The sequence below is a fragment of the Pavona decussata genome, unplaced genomic scaffold, assembly GCF_977016875.1.
Source record: "Pavona decussata unplaced genomic scaffold, jaPavDecu1.1 SCAFFOLD_87, whole genome shotgun sequence".
Taxonomy (NCBI): Eukaryota; Metazoa; Cnidaria; class Anthozoa; order Scleractinia; family Agariciidae; genus Pavona; species Pavona decussata.
Genome location: NW_028145504.1, coordinates 4,293,178 through 4,306,742, shown reverse-complemented (window position 1 = coordinate 4,306,742; position 13,565 = coordinate 4,293,178). Strand labels below are relative to the sequence as shown.

At 38.9% G+C, this 13,565-nt stretch overlaps 1 long non-coding RNA gene and 1 pseudogene across 1 annotated transcript in view; one reads left to right on the top strand and one right to left on the bottom strand.

The window, feature by feature from the left end:
* The window catches only part of LOC146474891 (uncharacterized), a 49,609-nt gene that overhangs the window by 29,982 nt on the left and 6,062 nt on the right, over positions 1–13,565 (top strand). The window lies entirely within an intron of this gene.
* On the bottom strand, positions 573–3,289 carry LOC146474892 (uncharacterized; annotated as a pseudogene).

Below are 13,565 nucleotides of genomic sequence, written 5' to 3'. Positions count from 1 at the left end.
GTTAATGAGCGACTGGCAGCAAAGATGTTGATGTTGTTCAAGCAAAGTAAAATGGGAAAAATTTCCAAAAGAGTCAGGTGTCCCCTAATGTCTTGTTTACCAGGATAATAGTTGCACATGAAGCTGTCATTCTTGTCGTGGGATACTTTCTCAATTCTCATAATAATTGTAAGCAGATGAGAATCAATTATAATGTTGACAATACTTGAAATTACTTTAGTTAGAGAGGAAAACAATTTATCAGTTGCCATGAAAATAGTTTGCCAAAAATATAATCATTAATTATCAGGAGATAACTTTAAAAAAAATTGCATAAAAAAATGAGAAATTCCAGCATCCTTTGCCATATAACAGGTAAGAAAACATTAGCCGCTTATTAAAAGTACTGCTCCTTGATTCATTATTTTCAAGGCTCTTCGGTGAGCTTAAAATAACAGCAACATTACTGCATAGCAGTAAAATAACTGACAATTTTTATAAAAAAGGGCAGCATTAAGATAGAAAGGCTCTAACTAAATCGAAATTGTCATCTCAGCATTCTCATAAGAATAATAACTGGATTGCACTTGGTGTCAAGATGACTCCAGGAGTATTCTTTTGGGACTAATCTGTAATAGGAATACACACAATAGACAGGAATAGGCATAATTGCATTCTTTGCAGAAATAAAATTCTGTCTATTCTGTTATTCGTGAACCGCAGTAAGAATAACCAGAATAACCAAAAGAATACACCCTCAATATTCAAACCTACACTCTTCATGCTATTAACTTGTATATTTTCGTAAGTTTTCTTCATCACAGATGATATCGAATTATACATTACAAGCTCTAAGAAAAGAAAAGTAAACATCAGTGAACGTAGTCACTGTTTAAATGCAGTGACTATGCCCACACGAATTATTTTACTTGTATGACCACAATCATTTTTTCCTCTGGAAATTGATTTCCTATGGTCATCAATGAAAAAGGTGCTGTGATACCTAAAATTTGACGATTTGCCTTTAAGGTTCTGCCTGGTCTGCATCTCACCACAGCCTCTTCGCCTTCTGTTGGGACATAAAAGAAAACCCTGCAAGATAGCCCAACTGCTTGGTTACGGGAAACAAATGAGGAGGCTGCTGGAGTGGTGAAGTTTTTAGCAAGGAAATCTTTCATGTTCTTGGCATTTCTCATCACTGCTGTTTTTCTCAGCACGGCCTGGCTCACGTTCTGTTTGACATTGGCTCCTGCAGCGTCCTGCTCTCCTTTGGCATGGGAAGTCTCAAAGTAGCTTCTCTGCACATTGAATGCATAGTCGGCAAGAGAGCAAGAAAGATCTCTGATACAGTGCCTTGACTTGTATTGGGCAGCACACTCATCTGTGAACTCATGCAGCTTGCTGATCTTTATTTTAAGCTGTTCTTCAAGGCAGCCTTTTACCAGTTGCTGTTCCTTGTGTACTGAGTGATAGTCCTGGACTTCATCATCTGAGATCACAAACAGGTGCTCCTTGATTATCTGTGGAGTCGTTTACTATGCTTGTCTTGCCATCTATGGATTCCACTACATGACGATGGAGGATGGTGGTTTGGAGGGAGACTTCAGCCACATCAAAGAACTTAGATTACAGCTCCTCTTGTTGCCTACAGCTGTAACCCTCTGAGTAACCATGAACACAAAGCACCTTTTTGAATGGAAGGTACTCAATGAGGTTGTCCATTTGGTCTCTTAGCCATTTTGCCATAAAGGAGTGGTATGAATATTCTTTCAAAAGGCCCTGAAAATATGTAAATAATTCCTATGGCGGGGTTTGCTTTGTGATCAAAGCAATCTTTTTCTTTTCTTACCCATTTGACAAAAATTTCCCGGTTAATACATAAGCATAACGTTTTCAAATAAATTGTTCCTAAGTGTCTTCAGAGAGTTTTTCTGGAAGAAGTACAAATTTATCCACCCCACGTTCGTCACATTCCCCTTTTAAGGATTTCAAATTGTGATAGCTTTGTTCATCTGATTTTTCACACAAAGTTAGATTAACTGCTTCTGTTAAAGTGGAGAGAACTGGTACATCATTTCTTCCATTTCTTTTGCACAGATTTGCGAAATCTCATACAGTCCTTAAAAACAATCTATGCTTCAATGTGCTTCCTGCAGAGACATGACCTTCTGTCCTTTTCTTTTGCAGGCATATGAAAAACGATTTCAAAGATTCAAATTTCCGATGCTTGATTTTCACATCCGGGTGAACAGCCTGGAATTCCAGAAACACTTCTGTTTGCATTTTTTTCAAGGGCGTGCTTGACGTGATCAATGTGTTGCTTTTTCCTTACCCTTTATCTGATAACATCCGTTTTATCTCCGGTTGGTCTGCTGGCTTCGTGCGTCCAGAAATCAAAAAAAAAAAAAGCTGCTTTACCTCCTGGCTGACTGCATCACCTCTTGTTTTTCGCTCTAGATAAATTGAACTCTTTTTCTCTCTCGATAGTATTTTCGGCCTCTCTTTGACCGCCTTTTGCACGCCCTTATGTCTGACATTTACTAGTTTAGAAAGCAACATTTTGGCCAAAGGCTAGCTTTTTAAATGCAGAACATGCAGCTCTGCTGTCGTTTGAGCCACCCTTGACATGACCAACACCTGCCGAAATATCTGCCGTGGTAGCTCAAAGTGCCACGGTTTCCTTCATTTCCTCGGGAGTTTTTTTATCTCCTTGGTTTTCTAGAATTTTTCTGGTCTGTGGACTAGATGAAATTGCTTCTAAAAGTTCTGCCTTTTTCTCTGACGTTTTGGGCAGGGCTCTAGATAAATTGAACTCTTTTTCTCTCCCGATAGTATTTTCTGCCTCTCTTTGACCGCCTTTTGCACGCCCTTACGTCTGACATTTACTAGTTTAGAAAGCAACATTTTGGCCAAAGGCTAGCTTTTTAAATGCAGAACATGCAGCTCTGCTGTCGTTTGAGCCACCCTTGACATGACCAACACCTTCCCAAATATCTGCCCTGGTAGCTCAAAGTGCCACGGTTTCCTTCATTTCCTCAGGAGTTTTTTTATCTCCTTGGTTTTCTAGAATTTTTCTGGTCTGTGGACTAGATGAAATTGCTTCTCAAAGTTCTGCCTTTTTCTCTGACGTTTTGGGCAGGGCGTCAACTGTTTTCTTCAGTGCTCGAGTCTCAGCCATCCTGTTTGTGAAAGCGGGAGTTGAAGGTCTGGCGGTATCCTCATCTGAATCTCGGCGCATTTCTTCCCTTCTTTTTTCTTACCCTTTCCCGTGTTTGCTGCGGTATTTTGTTCTTTCTTTCCTCAGCCGCATCTTTTGCCTCTTGCTTTTGCTTTCTAGCAAACACTTTACAGTTTTCTCAAACTCTCTTGAGTGTTGACATGACCTCTTCCTAGACTAGTGTTGTCTTAAGGCCAATGTCAGTGCTCAGTAATATACACAGTGATTACACAAGATTATAAACCAGTAAATACACTTCAATGAAAGTTAATATTTCTGACCGGTAGTTGAACTACATTAATTTAAGACTGATTTTTTTCTTTTTTTACAGAAATGAGATCAATGAGGTCTCACAATTCTTTCTGGCCCTTAAAAATGCCACATAATAAATCTTTATAATTTTCTTGCTACAAACTGCATTACAGAGGCTGTACTAGGGGAGGTCTGAATAATCCATAATCCTAGGCGAATTTGTATATGTAATTAATCAAATGGTGACGAGTGAAATTAGGAAATAATTTCATGTGAAAATTGTGAAAATTCTAATAGTTTAAATTTTATTTTAACTGCATGTACATGTACTTAAAATCAAGTCATTAACAGCCAAGAATCTGATTCAAATGTCCCACAATACAGACATATTGTCATTATGCAATCCTTCCCAAATTGTTTGGAACAGAGGCCTTGCTTGGGCCGATATGTAGACATGATTTTACTCCTTCCCAACGTCCCTCAACATGGAACAGACAGGGAGGGAGGGATTATGTTAATGAGCGACTGGCAGCAAAGACGTTGATGTTGTGCAATCAAAGTAAGATGGGAAAAATTTCCATAAGAGTTAAGTGTCCCCTAATGTCTTGTTTACCAGGATAATAGCTGCACATGGAGCTAATTAAAAGTTCTGCTCCTTGATTCATTACTTTCAAGGCTCTTCGGTAAGCTTAAAATAACGGCGACATTACTGCATAGCAGTAAAATAACGAACAATTTTTAATAAAAGCCATTTGAACATTTATATCAATTTTGCAAGTCTGACCTTCTGATCCTTTTTGCATCTTTTGCTCGTGTTGCCTGCCTTGTGGATGTTCCACCTGGTTTGGATAGTCTCCATTACTTTCAATCTACTTGCAGCTCCACTGTGGTGGTGACACACTGCTGATGCAACCGCACAGCAAACAATTTTACCACCATGACGTTTGTGCTTGTGACACTACACCCAGACCATGGATTTCACACACTCATTGCGGTTTTGTGTGGTTCCAAGAAGACACCTCTCAAGAAGCTGGTTATCACTGAGAGTCACGAATGTAGGTTTGAGAACTTCTTGAAAGACCTCAGGTAAACAAGTCATCATTCTTGTAAGTGAAGTTCCTGTTGCTTTGTCTTGTTGCTAATTACACTAAGAGGACTCTCCTGGGGGACAGAAGCGATGCTGCTTGCTAGAGTCTTTAGACGTCACACTATGATTAAGAATTGCAACGAGATTTTTCTTCATTGCTTAAACTGCAACATCTATATCTCTCGTTGTTGGATGTGACTTTTTAACGGAGTTTTGCCTAATTGCTAGCCCATAATGCTTTTGAAATTACTTGATTTTAGTTTCACTTAGATTGCCACGACCACCAATTGGCTAACCATCTGCTAGTTTTCCTTTTGTTTTGGCTTTCTGGTTTAACAGGTGCTTGCCCATTCTTTTCTGAACATGTCCAACGCAGTCTAAGTTCTCTACTTTGATCTCTCCATAAAATGTTCTCAACAGAATTGAAGGCCTTGCTGTCCCTTTCATCAACTCATGAACAGCCAAGGATCTGATTCAGTTGTCCCACAATGCAGTCATATATTCATTATGCAATCCTGGCCAAATTGTTTGGAATGCAGGCCTCGTTTGGGCCGATATGTAGACATGATTTTACTCCTCTCCATTGTCCCTCCATTAAGAGGAAAGGAACCACATCCAGATTATTGTACCAGACCAGAAAACCTTTAAAGGTGACCATTTCGTTTTCCTCCCAGACTTGCTGACAGTATTGGTACTCTTCTTCTGTAATGTTTTGATTCTTCGGACTTGAGTAGAAGGTTTCATGTGGAGGCAGCGATGTTTCTTCTAATTTGTCCAGCCTGTCAATCCATTCATAGTGGAAGAAACCTTTGTTCTAGTCACACTCGTAAGCTTTAAGGAACTGGTCATAGCTAAATCCAGGAGCGAGATAGTTAGAAATATCCAGGAGCTTGGGGAATTCGGTTTTGATGGTGAACTTGATGGGTTGAGTCTCAACGAGGTAGGGAAAGAGAAATTCTTTCACAGCATCGAGATCGTACTTGCCAGAATTGAAGCCAAGGACTAGTAGTTCTTGTAAGTATGCGTTCAGTTTTTCAGCTAGCTTTGTGCTCTGCTAGTTCTTCTTGCTGTTTTCTTCTCTCTTGTCTCCTTTCAGTATCCAACTCAACGTTTAATCTTCGGTAAAAAGATGCATCTTCCTGTTCTTCTGTCTAATCATTGAGAAACGCGCGATCTTCATTGTTTTCATGTTTGATTTCTTCCTTGTCGTCATCGTCATCACTGGCCATTAAATCAATCCCTCTGCTGTCATCTTCGCTCTCTTCTTTTTTATTTTCCTCTTGTTCACTTTCAACTTCATTGTTATTGTCACTGCCCTGCTGGATATCAATGAGTATTTGCGTGAGTTGATCTTCTTTTGACTCATCGTGGTTAGGTACTTGCTGCAGTGCTTCAAACACAGGTGCAAACTGTTCGCGGAGAATAGGAGCACTTTTCGTACTCAGAGAAACAAGGTACTGGATAAACTCTGAAATAAACTGGCCTTGATCACCGTTAGAGACAAAACACTTGGGGTCTTCATAACCGGTTACGTTACTGCAGACACTTACACCGAGGGGAACATGCGCTGATTGCCAGGTTAACTTGTCAGATTTCTTCAAGTCTTTCGCTTTTTTTTATCGAAGTAGCACTCAAAATCGAATGTGGTGCGGTAAGGAAAATAGCGCTCTTCTTCTGGTACGATAATTCCTTCTTCCTCAAGTTCTTCAAAGACAGTCTTCGGTACATTGTACGTGCCGCCAGGGTACTTGAGCAGCGATCTTTAGGACATCATTAGGCTTCATTTTCTCTACCGCATCATTTTGGAAATAGAACCAAGCATCTTCACTATCCATCATCAGGCAGGAGTGCTGTCTTTGACTGGGATGTTGAATAGCACAACCGTGGCAGCGAGTTACTTTTTCTTCTTGAATCCTTGCGTTTAGTATGGCGGCATACGTTAGCTGAAAAACATGGCCGATAAGACTGACTGCCCTTTGTCGATGGACTTGTTCCACTTCGTCTACCGGCAACAGAGGTGTCGCACTTGATTCGACTTGCATGTCTGGAGCTATCTTGTAATAAAAATATAATTTACTCGAGTTTGTGACAAGAATAAAATGCTAAACGGAGAGCGGGCTTTTATTTTGAAAACATAAAAGATTTTTTATGAGCCAATCCGTGTTTACTATTAGCAGGCAAGCCTAGGCAAGTTTATTGTTTCCATTGTACTAGAGCGACGCTCATTAGTAAACCTGTGCACTTAGTATGGCGGAAGTCAAAAAATTAGAATGCAGGAAGACACTGACTAGGCACTTAATTAGTATGGAGGAACGTATTCTTTTCCTAGGTTATGACAATGGGTGACGTCATGGACTCGACCCCTATACATATCCATGATTAACCTATACCTATACCTATACCTATACCTATACCTATACCTATACCTATACACTAACAAGGTTAATTTTGCTGAAGCCCTACTACACAGGCAGCATTAAGATAAAAGGTTCTAACTAAAATAAAATTGTCATCTTAGCATTCTCAAAAGATTAATAACTGGATTACAAGTCATGACACTGGCACCATCAGAGCCAAAACCAAAAACCAAAAAAAGATTTGAACCAAAGGATTTTGAGCTCTGCAGAAATTCATTCATGATTCATGTGATGGTTGTACAATCAGATGCATCCGATGTCTCTAGAACTTGTTAGATCGACAGTGTGGCTTTCCTTCCTCATCTACATAACTGAGGTAAATCGGAAGTTGCTCGATAGTAGCACAGTCCGTCACTTCATCCACAAGGATGCTGAACCGCTTAGCATCCTTCACCCTTTGGATGAGCTTGAGCTTACTAAGGAGGAGACTTATCTCCCGCTGGCTTTGTTCACTTTTTTTTTTAAATTCTGTCATTTTCATCACACCTAGGTTGAAGGTGTTCTGTTTGTTATATTTGATCTTGATGCTATGTACACTGTACAAAAGCGTCATTTCTTGTCTATGAAGTTGGCAGTAAAGAAAATATTTCAATCTGGAAAATAAAGCTCGAATTTATGTGAATATAAAACCGGGAAATAAAATGCGAATTTTTATGCAAAATAACGTACCCTGTAATACTTCAAAACAAATATTCCAGTAAAACTTTATTGTAATAATGAAAACTCTTCAATTAACAACTTTGTGTGAGTTGTTAAATTACACGATCTAACCACAGTAGGTTTGGGAGAACTTGAATGTTTATGTCAATTCAAACAAACACTACAGTTTTTCCAAACTCTCTTGAGTGTTGACATGACCTCTTCCTTGACTAGTGTTGACTTTAAGGCCAATATCAGTGTTCAGTAATATACACAGTGATTACACAAGATTATAAACCAGTAAATACACTTCAATGAAATTTAATATTTCTGACTGGTAGTTGAACTACATTAATTATAAGACTGATTTCTGTTTTAACAGAAATGAGATCAATGAGGTCTCGCAATTCTTTCCAGCCCTTAAAAATGCCACATTTAAAACACATCTAACCTTTCTTGCTACAAACTGCATCACAGAGGCCATACTAGAGGAGGTCTGAATAATCCATAATCCTTGGCAATTTTGTACATGTAATTAATCAAATGGTGACGAGTGAAATTATGAAATAATTTTATGTGCAATTTTTCAAAATTTTAAATAATTAAGTCATTAACAGCCAAAGATCTGATTCAAATGTCCCACAATGCAGTCATATTTTCATTATGCAATCCTGGCCAAATTGTTTGGAACATGGGCCTCGCTTGGGCGCATATGTAGACATGATTTTACTCCTCCCCAACATCCCTCCGTTACAATAGCGATGAACAAAGATGAATCAACAAGTAGAAATCCTCAACACTGAACAGGGAAGGAGGGAGGGATTATGTTAATGAGCGACTGGCAGCAAAGATGTTGATGTTGTTCAAGCAAAGTAAAATGGGAAAATTTCCAAAAGAGTCAGGTTTCCCCTAATGTCTTGTTTACCAGGATAATAGTTGCACATGAAGCTGTCATTCTTGTCGTGGGATACTTTCTCAATTCTCATAATAATTGTAAGCAGAATAGAATCAATTATAATGTTGACAATACTTGAAATTACTTTAGTTAGAAAGGAAAACAATTTATCAGTTGCCATGAAAATAGTTTGCCAGAAATATAATCATTAATTATCAGGAGATAACTTTAAAAAAAATTGCATAAAAAAATGAGAAATTCCAGCATCCTTTGCCATATAACAGGTAAGAAAACATTAGCCGCTTATTAAAAGTTCTGCTCCTTGATTCATTATTTTCAAGGCTCTTCGGTGAGCTTAAAATAACAACAACGTTACTGCATAGCAGTAAAATAACTGACAATTTTTATAAAAAAGGGCAGCATTAAGATAGAAAGGCTCTAACTAAATCGAAATTGTCATCTCAGCATTCTCATAAGAATAATAACTGGATTACACTTGGTGTCAAGATGACTCCAGGAGTATTCTTTTGGGACTAATCTGTAATAGGAATACACACAATAGACAGGAATAGGCATAATTGCATTCTTTGCAGAAATAAAATTCTGTCTATTCTGTTATTCGTGAACCGCAGTAAGAATAACCAGAATAACCAAAAGAATACACCCTTAATATTAAAACCTACACTCTTCATGCTATTAACTTGTATATTTTCGTAAGTTTTCTTCATCACAGATGATATCGAATTATACATTACAAGCTCTAAGAAAAGAAAAGTAAACATCAGTGAACGTAGTCACTGTTTAAATGCAGTGACTATGCCCACACGAATTATTTTACTTGTATGACCACAATCATTTTTTTCCTCTGGAAATTGATTTCCTATGGTCATCAATGAAAAAGGTGCTGTGATACCTAAAATTTGACGATTTGTCGTTAAGGTTCTGCCTGGTCTGCATCTCACCACAGCCTCTTCGCCTTCTGTTGGGACATATAAGAAAACCCTGCAAGATAGCCCAATTGCTTGGTTACGGGAAACAAACGATGAGGCTGCTGGAGTGGTGAAGTTTTCAGCTAGGAAATCTTTCATGTTCTTGGCATTTCTGATCACTGCTGTTTTTCTCAGCACGGCCTGGCTCACGTTCTGTTTGACATTGGCTCCTGCAGCGTCCTGCTCTCCTTTGGCATGGGAAGTCTCAAAGTAGCTTCTCTGCACATTGAATGCATAGTCGGCAAGAGAGCAAGAAAGATCTCTGATACAGTGCCTTGACTTGTATTGGGCAGCACACCCATCTGTGAACTCATACAGCTTGTTGATCTTTATTTTAAGCTGTTCTTCCAGGCAGCCTTTTACCAGTTGCTGTTCCTTGTGTACTGAGTGATAGTCCTGGACTTCATCATCTGAGATCACAAACAGGTGCTCCTTGATTATCTGTGGAGTCGTTTACTATACTTGTCTTGCCATCTATGGATTCCACTACATGACGATAGAGGATGGTGGTTTGGAGGGAGACTTGAGCCACATCAAAGTACTCAGATTACAGCTCCTCTTGTTGCCTACAGCTGTAACCCTCTGAGTAACCATGAACACAAAGCTCCTTTTTGAATGGAAGGTACTCAATGAGGTTGTCTATTTGGTCTCTTTGCCATTTTGCCATAAAGGAGTGGTATGAATATTCTTTCAAAAGGCCCTGAAAATATGTAATAATTCCTATGGCGAGGTTTGCTTTGTGGTCAAGGCAATCTTTTTCTTTTCTTACCCATTTGACAAAAATTTCCCGGTTAATACATAAGCATAACGTTTTCAAATAAGTTGTTCCTAAGTGTCTTCAGAGAGTTTTTCTGGAAGAAGTACAAATTTATCCACCCCACATTCGTCACATTCCCTTTTTAAGCATTTCAAATTGTGATAGCTTTGTTCATCTGATTTTTCACACAAAGTTAGATTAACTGCTTCTGTTCAAGTGGAGAGAACTGGTACATCATTTCTTCCATTTCTTGCACACAGATTTGCGAAATCTCATACAGTCCTTAAAAACAATCTATGTTTCAATGTGCTTCCTGCAGAGACATGACCTTCTCTCCTTTTCTTTTGCAGCACGGATGAAAAACGATTTCAAAGATTCAAATTTCCGATGCTTGATTTTCACATCCGGGTGAACAGCCTGGAATTCCAGAAACGCTTCTGTTTGCGTTTTTTCAAGGGCGTGCTTGACGTGATCAATGTGTTGCTTTTTCCCTACCCTTTATCTGATAACGTCCGTTTTATCTCCGGTTGGTCTGCTGGCTTCGTGCGTCCAGAAATTAAAAAAAAGAAAGCTGCGTAGCCTCCTGGCTGACTGCATCACCTCTTGTTTTTCGCTCTAGATAAATTGAACTCTTTTTCTCTCCCGATAGTATTTTCTGCCTCTCTTTGACCGCCTTTTGCACGCCCTTACGTCTGACATTTACTAGTTTAAAAAGCAAGATTTTGGCCAAAGGCTAGCATTTTAAATGCAGAACATGCAGCTCTGCTGTTATTTGAGCCACCCTTGACATGACCAACACCTTCCGAAATATCTGCCGTGGTAGCTCAAAGTGCCACGGTTTCCTTCATTTCCTCAAGAGTTTTTTTATCTCCTTGGTTTTCTAGAATTTTTCTGGTCTGTGGACTAGATGAAATTGCTTCTAAAAGTTCTGCCTTTTTCTCTGACGTTTTGGGCAGGGCGTCAACTGTTTTCTTCAGTGCTTGAGTCTCAGCCATCCTGTTTGTGAAAGTGGGAGTTGAAGGTCTGGCGGTATCCTCATCTGAATCTCGGTGCATTTTTTCCCTTCTTTTTTCTTACCCTTTCCCGTGTTTGCTGCCGTATTTTGTTCTTTCTTTCCTCAGCCACATCTTTTGCTTCTTGCTTTTGCTTTCTAGCAAACACTTTACAGTTTTTTCAAACTCTCTTGAGTGCTGAGATGACCTCTTCCTAGACTAGTGTTGACTTACGGCCAATGTCAGTGCTCAGTAATATACACAGTGTTTACACAAGATTATAAACCAGTAAATACACTTCAATGAAAGTTAATATTTCTGACCGGTAGTTGAACTACGTTAATTTAAGACTGATTTTTTTTTTTTTACAGAAATGAGATCAATGAGGTCTCAGAATTCTTTCTGGCCCTTTAAAATGCCACATAATAAATCTATACAATTTTCTTGCTACAAACTGCATTACAGAGGCTGTACTAGGGGAGGTCTGAATAATCCATAATCCTAGGCGAATTTGTATATGTAATTAATCAAATGGTGACGAGTGAAATTAGGAAATAATTTCATGTGAAGTTATTTCAACTGCATGTACATGTACTTAAAATCAAGTCATTAACAGCCAAGAATCTGATTCAAATGTCCCACAATACAGACATATTGTCATTATGCAATCCTTCCCAAATTGTTTGGAACAGAGGCCTTGCTTGGGCCGATATGTAGACATGATTTTACTCCTTCCCAACGTCCCTCAACATGGAACAGACAGGGAGGGAGGGAGGGATTATGTTAATGAGCGACTGGCAGCAAAGACGTTGATGTTGTTCAAGCAAAGTAAAATGGGAAAAATTTCCATAAGAGTTAAGTGTCCCCTAATGTCTTGTTTACCAGGATAATAGCTGCACATGGAGCTAATTAAAAGTTTTGCTCCTTGATTCATTATTTTCAAGGCTCTTCGGTAAGCTTAAAATAACGGCAACATTACTGCATAGCAGTAAAATAACTAACAATTTTTAATAAAAACCCTTTGAAAATTTATATCAATTTTGCAAGTCTGACCTTTTGATCCTTTTTGCATCTTTTGCTCGTGTTGCCTTCCTTGTGGATGTTCTACCTGGTTTGGATAGTCTCCATTACTTTCAATCTACTTGCAGCTCCACTGTGGTGGTGACACACTGCTGATGCAACCGCACAGCAAACAATTTTACCACCATGACGTTTGTGCTTGTGACACTACACCCACACCATGGATTTCACACACTCATTGCGGTTTTGTGTGGTTCCAAGAAGACAACTCTCAAGAAGCTGGTTATCACTGACAGTCACGAATGTAGGTTTGAGAACTTCTAGAAAGACCTCAGGTAAACAGTCATCATTCTTGTGAAGTTCCTGTTGCTTTGTCTTGTTGCCAATTACACCAAGAGGACTCTCCTGGGGGACAGAAGCGATGCTGCTTGCTAGAGTCTTTAGACGTCACACTATGATTAAGAATTGCAACGAGATTTTTCTTCATTGCTTAAACTGCAACATCTATATCTCTCGTTGTTGGATTTGACTTTTTAACGGAGTTTTGCCTAATTGCTAGCCCATAATACTTTTGAAATTACTTGATTTTAGTTTCACTTAGATTGCCATGACCACCAATTGGCTAACCATCTGCTAGTTTTCCTTTTGTTTTGGCTTTCTGGTTTAACAGGTGCTTGCCCATTCTTTTCTGAACATGTCCAACGCAGTCTAAGTTCTCTACTTTGATCTCTCCATAAAATGTTCTCAACAGAATTGAAGGCCTTGCTGTCCCTATCACTGATTGTATGCATGATTGTGACATTCCTCTGACCTTTCCCACAACACAACAAATCTTTCCGATTCCATAGCAGGTGAACTCCTGGTGAAGTTTATGTCACATTCATGCTCTAATAACCACTCTTCAAATTCCTCATCATTTTCGCATTTCCCTCTCTTTATTGCACATTTCTGACACGATTTGGAAACAACACGATAATCAAGGATTTCTCTAGTGTCTACTGAAAACCATTGGCATAGCTTGGAAAATTAGAGACTTTCCTGATCCAGTTGGTTAAATAACAAATACATCTTGCTTGGTAACTAAAGTTTTCAAAGATTCCCATTGTACAGCTTTGAGATTTTCAATGTTTAACTTCTCAATAATTCGAGGGCATGCTACATCAAACACTTCCACTTTATCTCTCTTGAAGCTAATTTATGTATTATATGTTGCCTGCTTCATTCGGTAGGTATTTCTCATTGGTTGAAATTAAGGATGAACTGAGGAACATGGTCTTATATACAATGGATGGTCCAGGACAAGCCTGGCTAACTTTTTGTC